Raw genomic sequence first — 18304 nt, 5'->3', positions numbered from 1 at the left:
TTTGGCCCTCCGTGCTCCGTGTGAGTGTGCGAGCACTCGCGTCCAGCCCTTGATCTGGGTCGCACAGGGAGGGACCAGGGCCCCAAGCCTAGCCAGCCTCTCACCCTCCACCTTGGTGGCTGGCTGCAGGTGCCATTCTCCCTGAAGACCGAGGATGGGGAGCTGTGTGTCTTCGGCGATGAGCGTCTGGGTAGCGGCGCCTTGAACCTTCTGTCGTCTGTTTTCTTCCGATTTCTCTTTATCACTTTGAAATACAGGCGTGAGCCACTAGGGCCGGCTCAAAGTTCACTTTCATTCTTTTCGTTGTTGTTGTTCTTGTTGGTTTTAGAAGTACCAGGTTTTGCACTCGGGGCCTGGGGCTTTGGTAGCCAGCTTCAAATATCATGTCTATTAAGCTGTTGTCTCTGGAGAAACTCTGTCTTTTGTTTTGCCTTGACTATAAATGCCATTTTCAAATAGTTTAGTTGGTGGCTTCTGGAATCTGACGTTTTCGCCGGCACTCCTTCCTTGCCTTTCCCACGAGCGGCCAGGTGGCGGTGACCAGGCTGAGGCCCGTGCGGGGTCCAGGTTGTGAATGCAGGCAGGGACAGCGCGTGGGTGAATTCTCTGGGTCAGTAAATGCAGCCCCCCCCCCCTTTGCTTTCCAGCAGTTCCTCTGCTGCGCTGCCAGTCTGGGTGTCCCAGGATGTGATTGTGAAAGGTATCCTTTCCTTAGCAGTCTTTCTAGAATCCAGGCATTTGCATGGCCAGAGTATATTTACTTAGTCACCCTTTCTACATTCTTTTAGTTAAACTTCAGTTCCTTTCACCCGCCATGGTGATGATGTTCGCAGATGTCGTGAGCTGGTGTGGCATTCTGATGCAGCTGTTGGTAGCTAACTTCCTGTCACCTGGAAGCTCTTTCTCAGCCTTGTGCTGCAGGGGCGAGGGACATGGCTGAAGATGGCCTTAAACTCATCCAGACCACAAGTTTCCTAGCTGAGTAATAGCCCCGTCACGCTATCTGGCACCTTAGTGCACAGGTAAATGTCCGTGTAGACTTTAGAAATGGACCGAGCTAGCTGGTTGTTTGCATATAGGAATCTGTTAATGTTTGGGACGAGTCGTTGTGTATTAGACTTTGTTTGCTAAAGTACTGCACTGCTGATTGTGGAGTTCCTGACGTCAGTGACGCAAGGGCAGAAGTTACAGTTTGGGGTAGGGAAGCTTTTCTCATCACTCGGACTTACGTAGTGAAACTGGCCATGTCTCTTCCAGTTAGATTAAAAAAAACAATAACCCAGTACGCAACTTACATCAACACGAAAGGGGTTTGAAAAACCACAAAATGCTCAGCTAACTACTTTAGGGTGTGACTTGACTGATCTGCTTGCTTGTATTTGTCTTAGAAAAACTGATATGCTTGGTAAACCTGTGAGAGTAAAACCTTGATCAGAGAGGCCATCCACTTTTCCAGAACAGAACTTCATTCTTAAGCCTCTAAGCATCTATTTATTTTCTACTGAAATGTGTACGCAAAGCTTAAATAGATACTTAGGTTCAACTGTCCTGTGTTGGGTGAACTGTGGTGTAAGAACAATTCCCCATGATTTTTTAAAATTTATTATTTTTATCTTCTTTATTCTTGTGGTTTTTCTTGGTTTTCATTACATCATTTCATTTTCTTTTTCTCCTATGTATCTTAAAGTAGAATATATAGATGACTTGTGACATCACTCAAGAAATTGGGTTTTGGTTCTTCGGATGGAATGTGCTTATTTGTGGAATACGTCTGTCATATAATGCAAGTGGTTGGAATTTTAATTACTCAATCATGAAATTAGTGGTTGGAACTGGATCAGTGGGTTAGAGAGAGCTTGTTGTTCTATGGGCTTCAAAAAGTTTGATTCTCCCTGCAGATCTATTAAATTCACTGAAAATCATCTTGTTTTTGCTCAGGAAAGTTAGCGTAGACTATACGGAAGGATTTATCCCAAAACAAATTTACCTTTACTGCAGAACTATTTCCCTCAATCATTTTCAACCAGAAAACAGAACTTATTTTTAGGGATTCTCACAATCTGGATGTTGCACACATGCTTTTCATAGTTGTCTCTGTCTTTAGAGCCAAACCCATTACTGAAGTAATGTTTTGAGAATTCAGTGTTGGTCCAGGTCCTCCACAGTCTTCATTCACCAAAACAATTCTGAAGATGTTTCATCTTCTCTGAAATTCTTTTTGAGTACTTAGACTATAAAAGAATAATGTGATATCAGCGGTGTCGTCTGTCAGTGGCAGCGGTTTGGTCTGAGCGGTTGCCACCCTGTTCCGTGTCGAGAGCTGGAACCTCATGACTTGCTCTGTGTAGACCAGTAGCCACACGGGGCAGGTTCCACTCCAGGTGCTTAGTGCCTTTGCCTACTCAGTTATGAGTATTTATTATCTTTGCTTATATTCTTCACCAATAGTATGATTAACTTGCTAAATATGTCTTTGATCTTTTCAGTTACATCTTTTGGGATATGTAGAAATCCTATGCTACAAACAAAAAAAAAAATGTAAAGAACCCAAACACCACTATGTAATCACTGTAGTAAGTGAAATACATTTTATACTTGAGTGGACCTATGGCTGCGATATGGAAGAAAGGAAAAATGACTCTAGATACAAGTTTTAAAATTATTATTAGGTAGTGGTATAAAAGGCTTTAATTCCATATGCCAGGTTCTGAGTACAGTGCTTCTTGATCATGTCAGCCCATCCGTTGAGCTCACCAATCCCCTTCCCCCCAACTCTGTTACCCCCCCTCAGCAGTAGACACAAACATAGACAAACACCGAGAAGCTTTCAGATATAGCCACCAGGAGACGCAGGCATCTCAAATGGAGCCATGCGCCGTATGCTCTGTATCATTTGGAGCTCATCCGTGAGGACTTTGTTGCATTTGTTAGGGTTTGAGAACATGTGTGTGTGTCTGCATGCTTATTGCATGTATCAAACACTTAACAAAGCTTTTGGTCTAGGACATGGGGGTTGGGACAGTGGAGATAGATCTATCCTGCCGCGAGGGACTTCATCGTCTTGGGGTAGGGCTAGAAAGAGTCACCAGTGGACGTACTAGGAGGTGGAATGCTGTTCCCCAGTTGCCCCAGCTTTATAGAGAAGGCCATAGCTGACTAGCAACTTAAATGAGGAGAAGGACTCGCCAAGTGGCGAGGGTGAGCGATTGGGTGTCAAGTGGAACAAAAGGGTGGTGTGGAGCAAGTGCCAGGAATCCTCAGCCGTTCACCTCTGAGCGTGATGGAGTAGCAGCACCCAGCAGTGTGCCGGGTTGGGTTCAAGGACAGAAGGGGGGGGGGGGATGGCGCGGGAGGTGAAGCGCAGTCAAGGATTCCGGAGCCTCTTCGCAGTGGGCTCCTAGGGGCAGCGTTCTGTGCCTTTGCTGCGCTGTAGTGGAAGCACGCGGACCGGGGTGTGGAAGGGACTGGGCGAAGAGCACGGGGGTGCGATGCTTGTCTGCAAGGCCGACGCGGAGAGCCTTGGAGGAGGAGGAAGAGGGAGGAGGGCTCGCGAAGGACCGAGTCCAGTGTTTCGGGGGCCGTTTTGCCCTCCATGTTAGGTAGTGATGTTGCTCAGTGGAGCAGTGCTCTTTCTGCTTGTAGGAATGCAGTCTGCCGGTGGGTCAGACCTGCGAGGAAACAACACACTGCCCGCCATGTGGCCCCAGGGCGAGTCAGAGGGGCTGTGTAGACCTCGAGGGAGGAAGTCGCGCCCTGAGGCTTTCGGGAGGAAGGGACTGCTTAGCTGGCGTTAAAGCGGGCGGATGATGGCCGGCGAGGCACTGAAGGTTTGGTAGGAAGGACTCAGGAGAGACTGGTCACCATGAGTGTGGTCATGGTCAGTTCGTGAAGGTGTGGGGGAATTCGGGGTGCAGAGCAAGTGTTTGGGAGGGAAGGTGGCTGTGGCTCAGAGTTCTCAGCGTGGAACAGACTGGCTTTGTTTTCCGATGCGCAGCCACCAGGACCTGAAAACTCACTGGGAACAGCATTCCAGTGAGCCCTGGGGTGAGTTAGGTCTGGCCTAACTCAGAGCCCAGAGATAGCATTTGACAGAGAGCTTTGGAAAGTAGGACTTCCCCTCCCCAAGTGGTGCTAAGAACGGCAGTACTCCTCTTAGATGAGACAGAGTTCCGCCGGGTATTGTTTTTCCTTCTTCTGATGCGTCTGCGGTGGTCGTCTGCGTGCTGTGCCCCACGGTTAGAAATGTGCCGTCTCGGTCTCGCCCCTAACCTCGGGCAGTGCCTCTCGGCCCCTCCGCGGCGGGGCGGGGAACTTAGTTTCTAGAACTGTTTGCTTTGTTGGCCACATTCAAAAGGGGAAAAAAGAAAATGTTTCTTTAAGTGGTAGACTCTTGGAGGACTGAAAGAGAAGTGGGGTGTTAAAGGGGAACCAGGCGCAGGGGCTTCTCCGGCCAGGGCCCCCAGCCCTGCAGGCTCCCAGCCCTCCTTGGGCTGGTTCTTCCCAAACCGGATTGCCCCCTTCCCGGGGAACGTTCCTGCAGTGGAACCGCTCTCTCCCTCGGGGTTGACTTCATCCTCGCCAGACACGCTGACAACACTGCTCTCCTTCTTTTGCCCACGTGACCCCTGCTTCTGCTTTAAAAACGTGGGGATAAAGGATGCTTTTGTTCCTGTCTCGCCCGCCTGTGATGTATTGACAGAGTGGCTGCCGGCTGAATGGCATAGTTTTACGGCGTGAGCGCGGCTGCTTTCCGTGGAGGGGCAGGCCCGCCCGGGAGGAAGTGAACTGGATAGGTCAGGAGAACGTACCATTCTGAGCACCCCTGTGCTCTTCATTCACGTGTCAGGACAGGAGCCGGCTGCTCCCTGCTGTCTCCGCCCAGAGCCACAGGGAAGGAAGGCAGCCCGAAAGTCCATTGCAGTTCTCGGCCCTGCTTTTGATTGCCCGGGCTGGGACTTGTGTTGGGAGCTCGCAGACATGGTTTAGTCCACTCACTGCATGTTGGGTAAATTCAAAACCCACATGCTCATCCTCTTGCAGTGGAATAAGTCACATCTGATGGACATTTTCTGTGCTTATGGCATAGTAATGAACGTCTGACAGGCGCGACCTTTCATAAGACAGCCCACACTATTGGCTTTCTGCCCAGAGTCTTGCTGCAACACTCTCTGTGATTGGTTATCTCTGAATCATGCATTGCTTCACAAGGGGAAACGGCCCCTTTCCTTAATAAATCTACGATGGCTGGCTGCAATATGCCACACTGTAAGTACTGTGTGTGTGTGTGTGTGTGTGTGTGTGTGTGTGTGTGTGTGTGTGTAGAGGGAAAGAGAGGGGTGGGGGGAGAGAGAGGAGGACAGGCGAGCTGCAATGTGCTCCCTGTAAGTATTGTGGGAGAGCAAGCCAGCCTGGCTGACTTTGAGCGTGACTCGGTCCGTGTCACATGGCGTGGTTGTGATACTGTGGGGAATGAAGTGCGGCTTAGTAAATCCTGTCTCTCTTTTCTACAGGTTGGTACTAGAAGTGCCTTTCCTGACGTCTCTGCTGCTTGGAGCCGCTTCTAGAGCAGCCTCTGCTTTTGCCTTGCTCGCTGACAGCTGGACGGGTCGACAGCCATCTCCCTCCGCCCCTGCCCAGACACCCCATTTCTACCTAGACCAAGAGAAACGCTCTGAGTAGCTGCCATTGCCCTAAGCTGCTTTAGTTTTATAAGAAAAGTTTGCTGAAAGAGTAAGATATCTTCTGCCAGGAAAATCAAGGAGGAGGAGAAAAAAAAAATCATTTTCTCAATTTCGCTCTAAACTGCTGCATCTGTCTATGCCAAACTAATCAATAGCGATTGCACCACCAAACTCCATTGCAAATTCAGCTGTGACGAGATTTCCGTGCAGACAGCTTTGCTGAAGGCAGCTTGGAAATTCGGTGTCAAAGGGTCTGCCACGTTTTCATGCTTGCATTTTGGGTTCCAAATTGGCACTGGGAAGGGGTTACGGAGAGCCCAAGGCAGAGGCCAGGCCTTGCTTTTAAACATTCATCTACTTTCCATCGTAGAAGTTCTATAAAATCCCAAACTTCTCGGAAGGGACAGTTTTATGCTGTGACTTTCTAGCGGGAGGCCTTGCCACTGTTGGTGGCAACACAGTTTTCATGTACTTTTAAAGCAGGGAGTATTTTGGAGGGGACATTTTCATCATCATTTTACAGTTTTATTGGATTTTTTTTTTGTGTTTGTTGTTGGGGTTTTTTTTGGGGGGGGGATAGGGCTGGATTTGTTGGTTTCACTGAAAAAAATTTAACTACCTGTAAAATCTAAACATGGCTGTTAGTGTCCCACCAATCCGGGACACAAAATGGCTAACACTGGAAGTATGTAGAGAGTTTCAAAGGGGGACTTGCTCACGGCCAGACACGGAATGTAAATTTGCACATCCTTCGAAAAGCTGCCAAGTTGAAAATGGACGCGTAATCGCCTGCTTTGACTCATTGAAAGTGAGTAAAATATTATATTCTTTTAAGGACTTATAGTCACTGACTAAAGGAGATTTGGAAATATTCCTGTGAGTTTGGCACATTGTGGGCTGCATGTTAACGGCCTAGTTTTACTGTGTGTTTTTGTTGATAATGTGGGGCCGTCTGAGAAAGGAAAGGAGCAATCTGGCCAGACTCTGTGAAGAATCATGTCCCTGAACTCCACGATTTGTCCTAGAGCAGAAATTGCGGGTGCACTTTTCGTTTAGTTTATGAATAGCCAAGTTAGTGTCCTTGTTTGAGAGTGTGTTTAGCACATGTATCTATATATAATCAACATATATGTATGTATATATATCGTAGGTAAGGCCATGGCAGGAGCTGAAAGAGGATTTGTTTATTTGTTGATAAAGGTGTTGTACTGTTTTAAACAGCTACTCTTGAGTAGACCTTTTACTGTTTTTAATATTTTGGATTTTCTTCTTATTTTATGGTTATTTTATGTAAGTGGCGAACGCTGTGCATTTTCGAGAACCTGTAACCGTGGGTGAGGCTCTGAACTACTGCTATGCTGCCCTGGTTAAAGCACAAACTTGGTTGAACATGAGTTTTATTAGTAAGCAGAAACTCTTAAGTAGGATTATTCATTGGCCTTTCTGGTTTTGTGTGAGGAAACAGCAGTTAATTTTCTGTTAGATCCTGCTTAATTTTTATTTGTAATAGTCTCAGGCTGAAGCGTTTAAAGCCAGATTTTGTGATACTAAAATATTTACTCGAGCCTTTCTTGACACTTTAAGATGTCATTGGGTCTGAAACCCAGGTACTGAGTTTGAGACTGGGTCTTTTAACAAGCTGCATACATGGCCTTTGTTTTGACATGGAAAGTCAAAAACTAGAGATGTGTTTGGGGGCACCCTCACCCCCAGTTGGGTTCATCAAATTGCTTTGCAATGCCTATGCTCTAGGTTAGTTCTTTGGACTTTAAAGGTGAGATATTTAGATAGGAGAAAGTGTGGAAGGGCCACTTCATCTTACAAAACAAAAGCCAAGTCCGGTGAGATACCAGTAATGCTTTCTCAGACTAACACCCAAGTGAGGGTTAGGAGTTAACCATTTCCACCAGTATTTTTCCTGGTTCACCTCATCGGGTTGTTCGCTTTGCCAAAGTTTTGCCAAAAAAAAAAAAAATCCAAGGGTATCTTTATAGCTAGATAAAAAGCAGGTACTGACGGACCATGGATGTATCTTACGCCGTTAGGTTGTTTGTCATGAAATGGCCCTAAAGTCCACGAGGAGCAGTCACAGACCCCAGGGGGCCTCCCCCCTTCCTTTGACAGCCCAGGAGGATGGTGAGGAAGGGCCCCGCGTTCCCGCCTCTGGGAACAGGGAAGCCCACATTCACCCTGTGCGATCACACGTGTCGTCGGAGACTGGAACCTCTTTAAGATGAGGGGCAGGCCTGATCGCTCTTGCCGGTAACCAGCTGTGTCTGTCCAGAAGTAAACCTGTTTTGACCCAATTACGAGTAAATCCCATTTGTCCTTGGGTGGTGGGGGCCGGGGGACATGGAGCCCTCCGGGGAAGGCCTGTCCCTCACCCTGTGAAACCTGCACATTCAGTTGCTATTTTCCATCTCCAAATATTTTTTTTTTAGTTGCTGCTCACTTGTGGCCACAGGACAGTTCCCCTTTCAGCCTGGCAGGATTGCTTAATGACAGGCCATGTGGTTAAGAAATCCAGCCGCCTCATCAAGAAGGTTTTCAACTCACAAATAATGCCAGGATTGTTAAATTTATTTATGAAATGAGTTCTTTAGAGCAGCTCACAGTACGGACTTTGTCCAGTTTCTTTGACTTCTTAAGAGAAACTGATACTTATGGTGTGTAAAGCTTGGTCAAATATATTGGGATTTGAATAAGAGGAAAAAATAAACAAAGGTGCATTTATAATGGACTTTTCATATCTCGAACAATAGCTCCTTAAATGTTAGGAAAGTAACCATGTTGAGAATTAATGGAAACAATTCTGAAAATGCCATTAAGTATTTAGGTTTCAAAACCCAGGTTTCATAACGTAACCGATGTATTTCGTGGTTGTTTCTACAGTATTTAGACTTCTACCTTTTAGATAGTGGTCTTCCTGTGTTCTTCTTTGTAGCTGAAAAAGATCAGAAACATAGTTTAAACAGTTAAAGTAACAGCATGACTCATGCTTGAAGTTCTGAAATTTGGAGCCTTCTGAGGTTTCCCTGCCAGTAACCACGGCCATTGTCTCAGGAGGGAAAACGGAAGGAATTTAGAAAACTTGAAATATCCCGGCTTCTTTAATGAAATGTGTCCTATGTATCACCAAGATTCGTAGCCTGGCCTTCTCGGAGGTCTTGGGCCATGAGATGGAGGTTGCTTGTGTAGTCTGCTATTTTTAGAAAGTGAGAAAGGCAGAGCAAACACCCTGAGAGCGGGCGGTGGAACGGCCCGGCCGCCCGGCGCTGTTCTGGGCCCTGCTGCAGACCTTGGCTGTGTCCCAGGAAAGTGGCTCGAGTGTGCAGCAGACTTCTGGTCGGGGAGTGGGGGGATTTGTTTCAGTGGGAAAACACAAGTTAAACAGTACAAGGAAGTATTTATTTATCTAAAGCAGATCAGTAGAATATTACTAAAGATAATATAAAATTAGCTGGCCGTGTTTTGGTTGCACGTGGTAATTTTGTTTAAAAAAAAACAGATTAATTATATGGCATGGAATTCTATATAACAATAAAAATATTGCCGAGCAGTACGTGCATGTGTGGTCAGAATGTATATACTAGGTATCTCAGAACTGAGCAACAATAAGAGCTAAGTCAAACAGTGGGTAAACTGCATAACCTGAACAATATTTAACCACTTCCTTTCTTTAATTTTGCTTTTACCCTTTCAGTTTTGTTTTGCAATCATTTAAGAGTATTCCATCTGAGACTTTTAAGTACTTACAAAGTGTAGATGTGGGTGTATTGTCTACTGAAGAAATGCAGACTGCTTGAGAAGGTGCAATTTCGGCTGAAGACAATTTTTTCTCTTAGGGTTTATGAGATAACAAAAATTAAAGGAACATCTTACCCACAGAGCCACTACCAGAGGATGTTGTTTGTTATAGTTCATAAATGATACTTCAACAGTAGTTAATGACAGGCTACCTATTTTCTGCAGTCATGATCTCTCAGTTTCTAAATTTAAAAAAGTTTATGTAAAGAGAGCCAGCCTAACTTAAAAAAAAAAAAAAGAGAGCCAGCCTACAGCATGCATTTTAATATGAGTCTGTGCTGTTCACATTCTTAAAAGCTGAGCTTTCACTTATGATCAGCTGACGTGGTCAGCAGAAGTAGATTTCACATTCACCAAATTTCCCTCCAAATGTCCAGTCCATGTCGCAGCTGCTGGGGTGAGGGGGAGCACTAGCCTTGCGTTTACCAGCTGTTTTCAGAACACTGGTAAAACTTTCGGAAACTTGAGCCTCCTACGCTCTTATCAGATCAACAGTTTAAAAAGAATGGAGCTTTCTTTGCCATTGTCCTTGTTCAGGTATATTTAGCTCTGCTAATGAGATTTATCGTAGGCATCTCAGAGATCAGATTCTGCTGCCTTCTGGGCTGGAACCAAGGTTACAGCGTGGACATGGGATGGGGTCAGGGTAATTGGGAGCTCAGGCGTGGGGAGCAGAGGAGCCTGAAGACAGGCCGCGAGCCACAGGGCAGGCCGGTAGCCAAGGGTGGGCCTGGAACTACAGGCCAGGCCAGTCCAGAGCAAGGGCCTGCCCCAGCCGGCTACGCGGAGAGACGGGGACAACTCAGGCAGGAGAAAGCACATCAGTAAGTATACACAAAGTGAACAACTAAAAGACTCAGAGTTAGGGGCTGGCCACCTAGAAATTAGCGTGCAGACGGATGTGACGTGCACTCCGAGAGTTCGCACGGAGCCCCTCGAGGACCTGTCTGCTTTCGGCATGGCGTGGTCGTGGCCTCTGTTGGTGCTCTTCTTTCTAGGCCACTGGCAGGTTGTTCTTAGATTTTTTTTTTTTTGAAAGAACTGTAACTCAAACTCCTGATGAAATGTTTTGTACACATGGCAGTCCAAACGAGCAATTTTGTGAACTAAGATTTTATTCTAGTAGGTTCTCCTGCTTAGGGCTTTGTTGTTGTCCTTATTTATAATGGATTCTCTCCTGGCGTTGGAACTTCCTGGGGAGGCTTATTACATCACCAACCACGAGTCCACTGGTGCCATGAACACTACACGTGCCTACGCCGACGGGCTGACACGCAGCTCTGGGTTCTCACCCGATACCCTTAGAAAGGAGTTCACCTCGTATTCCCTTAGCAGAAAGCATGACAACTTCGTGGAATTCCCTGTGAATATGCTGCAGTATTTTGCCAATTGATACGAAATTTTCTTTAGTGATAAAGTTCCCATGGTGGTGGCTGCCTTAAAAAAAAGTCTAGTATCTATATTAATTTTCCATCTTTGGGGAAATACACATATGCACTCAGACACACACACACACACACACACACACATACATTTGGCAGTAGTGGGGTTTGAACTCAGGGCTTTGTGCTAATTGGCAGGCAAATACTGTGCCACTCGAGTCATGCCCTGGCGCTATTTTAGCTGTAGTTATTTTTCAGATCGCGTATAATACTTTTGATCTGACATCCAACCCCTGATCTACAGGTATTTCCCACCTAACTGCTGTAATAGAGTGAGATACAAACACTCGGCTGTTTTTCGAGATAAGGTCTTGCTAACTTTTCCTCTGGCTAGCCTGTGAACACAGTCTCACCTTGAGTTGGGATCTCTCATCTCGGCCTCCTAGGCAGCTGATTGAGTAAAGATGTTTTGAACTATAGAACAAACATAACTCAAGGCATGTTCCCAATTGGCCTGCGTAAGGCACCGATTCTAGAGGTATCTTGTTTCCATTCATGAGACTTTGGTGCCCTGTTTCTCCTTTCCTTTTTCCTCTTTAAATTTTTCTTTCCCTTGAATGCGACAGAAAGCTATTTAGGCAGGCCCAAAGTGATGTAGACAGTTAGGTTCAAAGTGTAGCGCTAAGTCATGCATCTAGAACTGCTCCAGTTTGGTCCAGAGGTTGACCACAGGCAGTTACTCACTTAAGCCAGTGGGGTGAGGCTGTCCCTGCTGAAGAGCGAGGCATCTCAGGCCCACCAGAGCCTCCCAGGGCTCCAGTTTGGGAGGCCCTGTCATTTTCCTGCCAAGGATAAGCAGAGGATTTTAGCTGTCAACTTCGCTAATCCGTTACCTTTCATGCTGAGCAATGTCTCTGCCTTCCCACAGATTTACACAAAGCTTCTGACTTTATTGCAAAATGATCATGTTGAGGAAATTTAGAGGGTTTTTCTTTCTCTTTAACCTTAGCCCAAATATATTCTGTGCTTTTAGATCGGTGAATAATTTCCCATGTTAATACTTAGGCCCCCAAAGCATGACAGCCAATAAAAATGGAGAGGTAATTGGAAGACCTCTGACTTCATCTAATAATAGGTATTAACATGTGGAAAGTTAAGACACCTGGAAAGACTTGATAAAAATAGTCATTTGAAGTATAATACATTTTTAGAAAAGTAATTTTTCTTTCTTTTTTTTTTTTTCTCCCAAATTCTGGTGGTTGAATTCAGGGCCTGGGCACTGTCCCTGAGTTTCTTTTGCCACAGCGCCACTTCCAGCTTTTGCTGTCTAACCAGGGCTTTGTGCGTGCCAAGCAAGCACTTTACCACTAAGGTACATTCTCAGCCCTAGAAAGTGATTTTTCTGAAATCACTGAAAATAACATTAATTCTTGTATGGCCTCTTTTTCTACTTGGTTATACTATGCTAAATAGTTATCCTTGGCATTAGGCTGTATAGACTGATAAAATTGATAATTATTTAGCATATATTTGCTATCATATATTTTAATGCATATGTGATATACAGGCTGATAATTGATGTCTCTCTATATACATACACATGTATACACACGTAGATTTATTTGTGTGTGTGTGTGTGTGTGTGCGCGCACATTCACGCGTGTGCTCACACGTGCGCAGCTGGTCCTGGAACTTAAACTCAGGGCCTAGGTGCTGTCCCTGATCTTTGCTACTCAAGGCTGACACTTTACTCCTTGAGCCACAGTTTGACTTTAGGGTTATTTTGGTGGTTAATTGGAGATAAAAAAAAACTTCATGGACTTTCTTCCCCGGGCTGGCTTCGAACCATAATCTCAGACCTCAGCCTCCCAAGCCTCTAGGATTGTAGGTGTGAGCTGCCAGTGTGCCAGGGATAGTATATTTCTTACAAAAATGTCATCAAGTAAACATCTGGTTAGACAGCACAGTGTCTACTCATTTGACTCAGTTTTTATTTTTACTTTGTGGTAGAACTTGATTTCTTTCCCTTCCTTCCTTTCTTTTTCTTTTCTTTGCCAGTCCTGGGGCTTGACCTCAGGGCCTGAGCACTGTCCCTGGCTTCTTTGTCCTCAGGGCTAGCACTCTGCCACTGGAGCCACAGCGCCACCTCTGGCCTTTTCTGTGTATGTGGTGCTGAGGAATCGAACTCAGGGCTTCATGCATGCTAGGCAAGCATTCTGCCACTAAGCCACACTCGCAGCCCCAGACTTGATGTCTTGTTAGAGATAAACTTCTATCTAGAAGGGGCTGTGCTTTGACAATTACTAACGGTTACTAAAGTGAACCGTATGTATTGTAATTTTGTTGACAGATTGCCTCTTGGGTATCTTTGGCGTTATTCACCTCCAACCTGGATTGTTATCTTGCTTTCTCTGAGGTCTTTCCAGCTTTCTTCATCTTCTGAAGAAGCAGAAATAGAAATGAGAGTAGCCACAGTATCTTTGTGCCATAAAAAAGCAAGTTGTGGCTTGTTTTTTAAAGCAGGCATTCATAGTATACCCAAGGTATAAGTATGAAAATACATATGCGCTGTGATATGAAGACAGTGAAACTACGTATGTTTTATATAAGTAAAACTGAAGCCACCTGTGGCAGGCTGGGGTCCGCAAACTAGTTCACCACAAAGGCAAAGTGATGGCCGGCTTGCCAAGAAGAGGGGACTGAAGTTTCTTCCTAAAACTGCTGCCCCCCCTTTCCCCCTCCCCCCCCCCCCCCCCGCTGAGGGGCTTGCCTGGAGACCTAAGCGACTCCTGAAGTGAAGCTTGAAAGCCACTCTCCCGTCTCCTCCCGAAGGCTTCACCTAGGAGGTTCCGGAGGGGCAGGAAAGGTGTGGTGCCCCCCGACCCGTGGAGGCCAGCACCCGCCAATGAAAGCCTGGAATGAATGACTGGTGACCAGAGACCGGACCGAACCAGGCTGTACTTTCTTCTGTCCTCCTCCGCCCCCTCCGTTTCCTGGAATAAGGATGCCATAGCTGGCCGTCCAGCAGCCTTCTTAGGTTTGAAGAACCCTGCATATGAAAACAAGTGTGCCTCAGGAACTAAGGACCAAGGAACCCGAGTGCTCAGGAATGGAGTCACCCAACAGACCGAGAAAACCCCGAAAAAGAAACCTCTGGTTTGTTGAGGCCAGGTGCTGGGGAGTGGCAGTGTACCTCCACGCCTCAACACAGAATCCAGGCCTCTACACAACGCCAGACCACCTCAGTGTGAGTTTGGTGAGACATACAGAGCGAGGCTTTGGGACCAGCTAACGGCTGCTGGAAGTGTTCGCATGTTGGTCACTGTTTTCAGTGCTTTCTATTTTTTGGTCATCGTTTCCAGTACAGCGATTGGCATCGCTCCCATTTCGCAGAAGCAGGAGATGGCTCAGTCTGGCTGGCCGCGCGGGCTGGCAGCCTGGTAGAGCCTCATTTCACGGCCTGCGCTCTTCCAAGCTTCCTTACAGGCTACTACTTTAGTTTGACCCCTGCGGCAGTGCTGAAGGATGGAAGATGTGTAGTACAGGGCCGACAACAGGAAGTTCTTCTTGTGTCAGTCCACAGACAATCACCAGGGCAGGGTGCCACGCTGGCCTCCAAGATGACCTGTCTGTCCTGAAATAGATGGCAGTAGGGAGACAGTTTACTTTGTTGTTTTTTTTTTTTTTGCCAGTCCTGGGGCTTGAACTCAGGGCCTGAGCACTGTCCCTGGCTTCTTTTTGCTCAAGGCTAGCACTCTGCCGCTTGAGCCACAGCGCCACTTCCGGCTTTTTCTATATATGTGGTGCTGGGGAATCGAACCCAGGGCTTCATGTATACGAGGCGAGCACTTTACCACTAGGCCCTATCCCCAGCCCTGGGAGACAGTTTAAAAGTAGACATGCCTCAGAATATGGTAAGGCATGTTCTCTAGGCCTTGAGTCGCACAGAAGGTATTTCCTGTATCAGCAATGTGGCTAAACCTTCAGGGCACCTTGAGGAGCTGGCGTAACTTAGGATGCCATCTAGAACAAATAGAAAACCGAAAGACTCGCAGAACCTTCCAGGTACTAGCCTGACTGTGAATCCTGACTGCCGTCACTGTTAGGCCCCTGGCTGCTGCTACCCAACTGTTTTCTATGGGGCAGATGCCTTTGTGCTTCTAGTGCGGGCCCCACGTTCATCGGGGCCTTGTGGAGGCCTTCGCTGAACTCCCCCTTCTGTGGAAGTTTTCCCTGGCTCTGGACCACTGTTGTGTGCAGCTGGCCTTCATTAGACATGGGCGTAGCGTCCACAGAGATGAGCGGTCGGATGGGAGGAGGGCCGCGCAGGGCCGGGCAAAGCTTCTTAAGGTCATGGCAGGCCTTCTGGTTGTCGGTGGGAACGCGAGGGCTCCCTCCTTTCTCCTAGGGCCTCACGTTGCTGCTTCACTGGAGATGGGAGCAGTTGCTCCCGCGCTTGATGGGCGGTGGAATTTGACTTCGGTGGAGAGATTGGCCCATTCTCTTTGCTCTGAGAACATGGCGAAGGTGTGCTTGTTTCAGTCCAGGCAGATGATGAAAGCACTGCCTACTACACAATGCTTTCCTTTCTGGTCATTTTCTTAGTCACAAGTCAAAGGGCCAGTCATGAAGACGTGGAAGTGAGGAAGAAAGCGGCCCTGTAGGAGGTGACAGGGGGAGCTCCAGTGATCCAAACACACGGTCCTGGGCAGTGGGCTCAAGCTGCTGGCATTTGGAGGAGGGGGAGAGGCGCCTCAGAGGGATGGGAACTTGGAGGAAGTAGAAATGGCTTCCGTGGTTGTCTTGTCCGTCTTCTGTCTGTCCTCCCTCCCCTCCCCTCCCCTCCCCTCCTCTTGCTCTTCTTTCCCCTTCATAACTACAAATTCTGAGACCACGACTGAAAAGGGAAGAACTGGATGGCACCCCACCGATGGGACCCCCCACGGATGGGGGCACCCAGGTTGGGAAATACAGATGTATTTCAACCCTGAATCGTACGTTTAGAGCCAACAGGGTTTTTCTGAAGCCATCTGGGTGACTGAACAATATTTATGTTTCAGTTTATGCTACCATGAGTTGGAGGCTCAGTTGTTCATACTCAAGACTCTGTGTTTTCTAGGCCCCATATGAAGTGAGAATTTATCTCTGCATCAAATCCAGACTTCAGGGTGTAGGCACCGGGATCATACCACTTCTGATACTTAAGTCCAGACTCTTCACACGAGGCAAGAAGCATCCGCAGTTAATAGTTGACAGTAAATTACACAAAGTAAAACACGCAGAATTAAAGTTAGGAAATCTGGGGAGATTTTCTATCATTTTCAATTTTCTGCACAAATACAGACATAATCAGTGTTTAGGATCTGCATGTGATGAATTAATTACATCTGTAATTCACTCTTTTTCATGTTCCTGCATCCAGACGGTAATTTGCTTCCAAATATCTTTGCTCATCTAATATTCTAAAGTTGTTCATAGGCTGAAAATAAGTCTAGTAGCACATTGCCATCCAGGCTGCTTTTGTAGCTAAGTAGCTTACAAATGGGGCCAAATTAAAAAAGAAAATGTTCCAGAGGAAAAAAGGGAGTCAACTTTGTCATCACCGAAACAAGATGCATCTTTGATGCATGGCATTGCTTTTCAGATGAGCCATGAAAAAGAAATACCTGAAGAATTCATTATTTGTATAAGATCTTGTTAGTAAAGATCTGCTTTCTAAAGGAACTGTCTTTTATTTCACATAATCTCATATCACTTCACGGACTAATTAAATCTAGCCAGGAGAAAGATTGTCACCATGGCTTTATTTATTGAACTCTCCTCTCCTCTCTCCTCTCCTCTCTCCTCTCCTCTCCTCTCCTCTCCTCTCCTCTCCCCTCCCCTCCCCTCCTCCTCCCCTCCCCTCCCCTCCCCTCCTCTCCCCTCCCCTCCCCTCCCCTCCCCCTCCCCCCTCCCCCCTCCCCTCCCCCCCCTCTCCCCCTCTCCCCCTCTCTCCCTCTTTCCCTCTGCCCCTCCTCCCCTCCTCTCCCCTCTTTTTTTTTGATCTGTATATTTTTACTCAGGCATTCTGTCCCATAAATTACAGTGAAAACCACCAACTTTAAGGGACTGAAGGCATTTTCAACATTAACCAGCAGTGTGCTACGTTTGCAAGTGTTTTCAGGTGGGGGCTGACTACTTAATCAGCCCCCCAGCACTTTCAGACTGGAACCAGAGAAGCTTACTACGTGGTGCCGGGCCGCAGCCTCGGGTAAGGAAGGCGAGGGAAAGACAGGATAGAACGCACTTTTGTCTGTCCTTAATATCTTTCTGGGTGACTCTTGGCATCTGTATTCTCCCCTAAGGGTAAGTGATGCTAGAGAAGAGATTTTCGCGAGGAACATACACATTTTCCACGAAAAGTTTTAATTAGAATTTAAAGAAATTGCAACCCAAAGCATGTGCTATTCCTACATCTCAATTGCAGGAAAGCGGTCCACGTTTCTTCTCCTTCGTTGTGTGGATTTCCGTTACAGGCCAGCGCGCGATGGGTAACCCCTGCGCTAGCGGGTGTGGGTGAGCCTCGCGGTGCCACGCTCCCGGGAGTGGGTGGACCATGGTTGTTAGCTAACTTCTGTAAATGCAATAGCAATTCAGATGACCATAGAATCATAAAATACGGTCTGTAGTAGAAGACGTCAGTTTTAGAGTGTTCCACTGGAACACAGATGGCCACAAACAGGAGTAGATATTTGACGTATCTGGGAGGCGTGTTATGAAATGTGGCGGGAACTTCAGTCCATCCCAGAGGGGAGCTGGGGAGCTTGCGAGGAGCTGGCGGCCTCCCAGGCAGCCCCAGGCCGGTGCTCGTCCGTGTCCCAGGTAAACCCCAGTCACATTGGTTCTCGGGTAACGCCTATACCTTCTCTGAGCAGTCTCAGAAGTCTTCACTGAAAAGAAAAAAACAACAACAGAGATTGTTGTGGAAAAACAGGCAGGTTAGGGAGAAGATTTCACCCTAAAGCAAAGGCCTCCCCTCTGCCGATGGCGGTGTCTCTCCGCATTCCGGCCCTCTCACTAAGACAAAGCGGGTCATTTCAGAAAACAAGCCTGAGCTGGAAGGAAGGAAAGGAAGAAGAAAGGGAAAGAGAAAGAAAGCAGGAGGAGTAGGAAGGGAGAGGCTGAGAGGGCAGAGGGAGGAAAGGAAACCAAAGAAGGAAGGAGGGAAAAGAATAAAGTGAGAGAGAGGGGGTGGGAAAGAAGAAGGAAGGAGGGAGGAGGAAGGCAGGAGAGAGGAGGGATGGGTGAAGGGAAAGAAGGAAAAGGGAGACAGAGAAGAGAAGGAAAGAGAAAATGAAAGAAGACAAAACAATACAGGAGAGAGCAACTCAGCTCAAGATTTCAAAAAGAACATTGCTTGGGAAACTAGTTCTTTCGAGCAGAAAACTAGTTCTG

At 47.0% G+C, this 18304-nt stretch overlaps 1 long non-coding RNA gene across 1 annotated transcript; it reads left to right on the top strand.

Annotated features, from left to right (window-relative positions):
- Positions 1 to 540: 540 nt before the first annotated feature.
- Positions 541 to 16709, top strand: LOC125352051. The gene is made up of 3 exons (XR_007211089.1): positions 541 to 554; positions 1183 to 1184; positions 15831 to 16709. It is a non-coding gene; the product is annotated as an uncharacterized LOC125352051 (long non-coding RNA).
- The last annotated feature ends 1595 nt before the right edge of the window (positions 16710 to 18304 follow it).

Source organism: Perognathus longimembris, chromosome 5 (assembly GCF_023159225.1).
Source record: "Perognathus longimembris pacificus isolate PPM17 chromosome 5, ASM2315922v1, whole genome shotgun sequence".
In the NCBI taxonomy this organism is placed as follows: Eukaryota; Metazoa; Chordata; class Mammalia; order Rodentia; family Heteromyidae; genus Perognathus; species Perognathus longimembris.
Note: the sequence above shows the minus strand (reverse complement) of the source record. Positions and strands in the feature narration are given on the sequence as shown.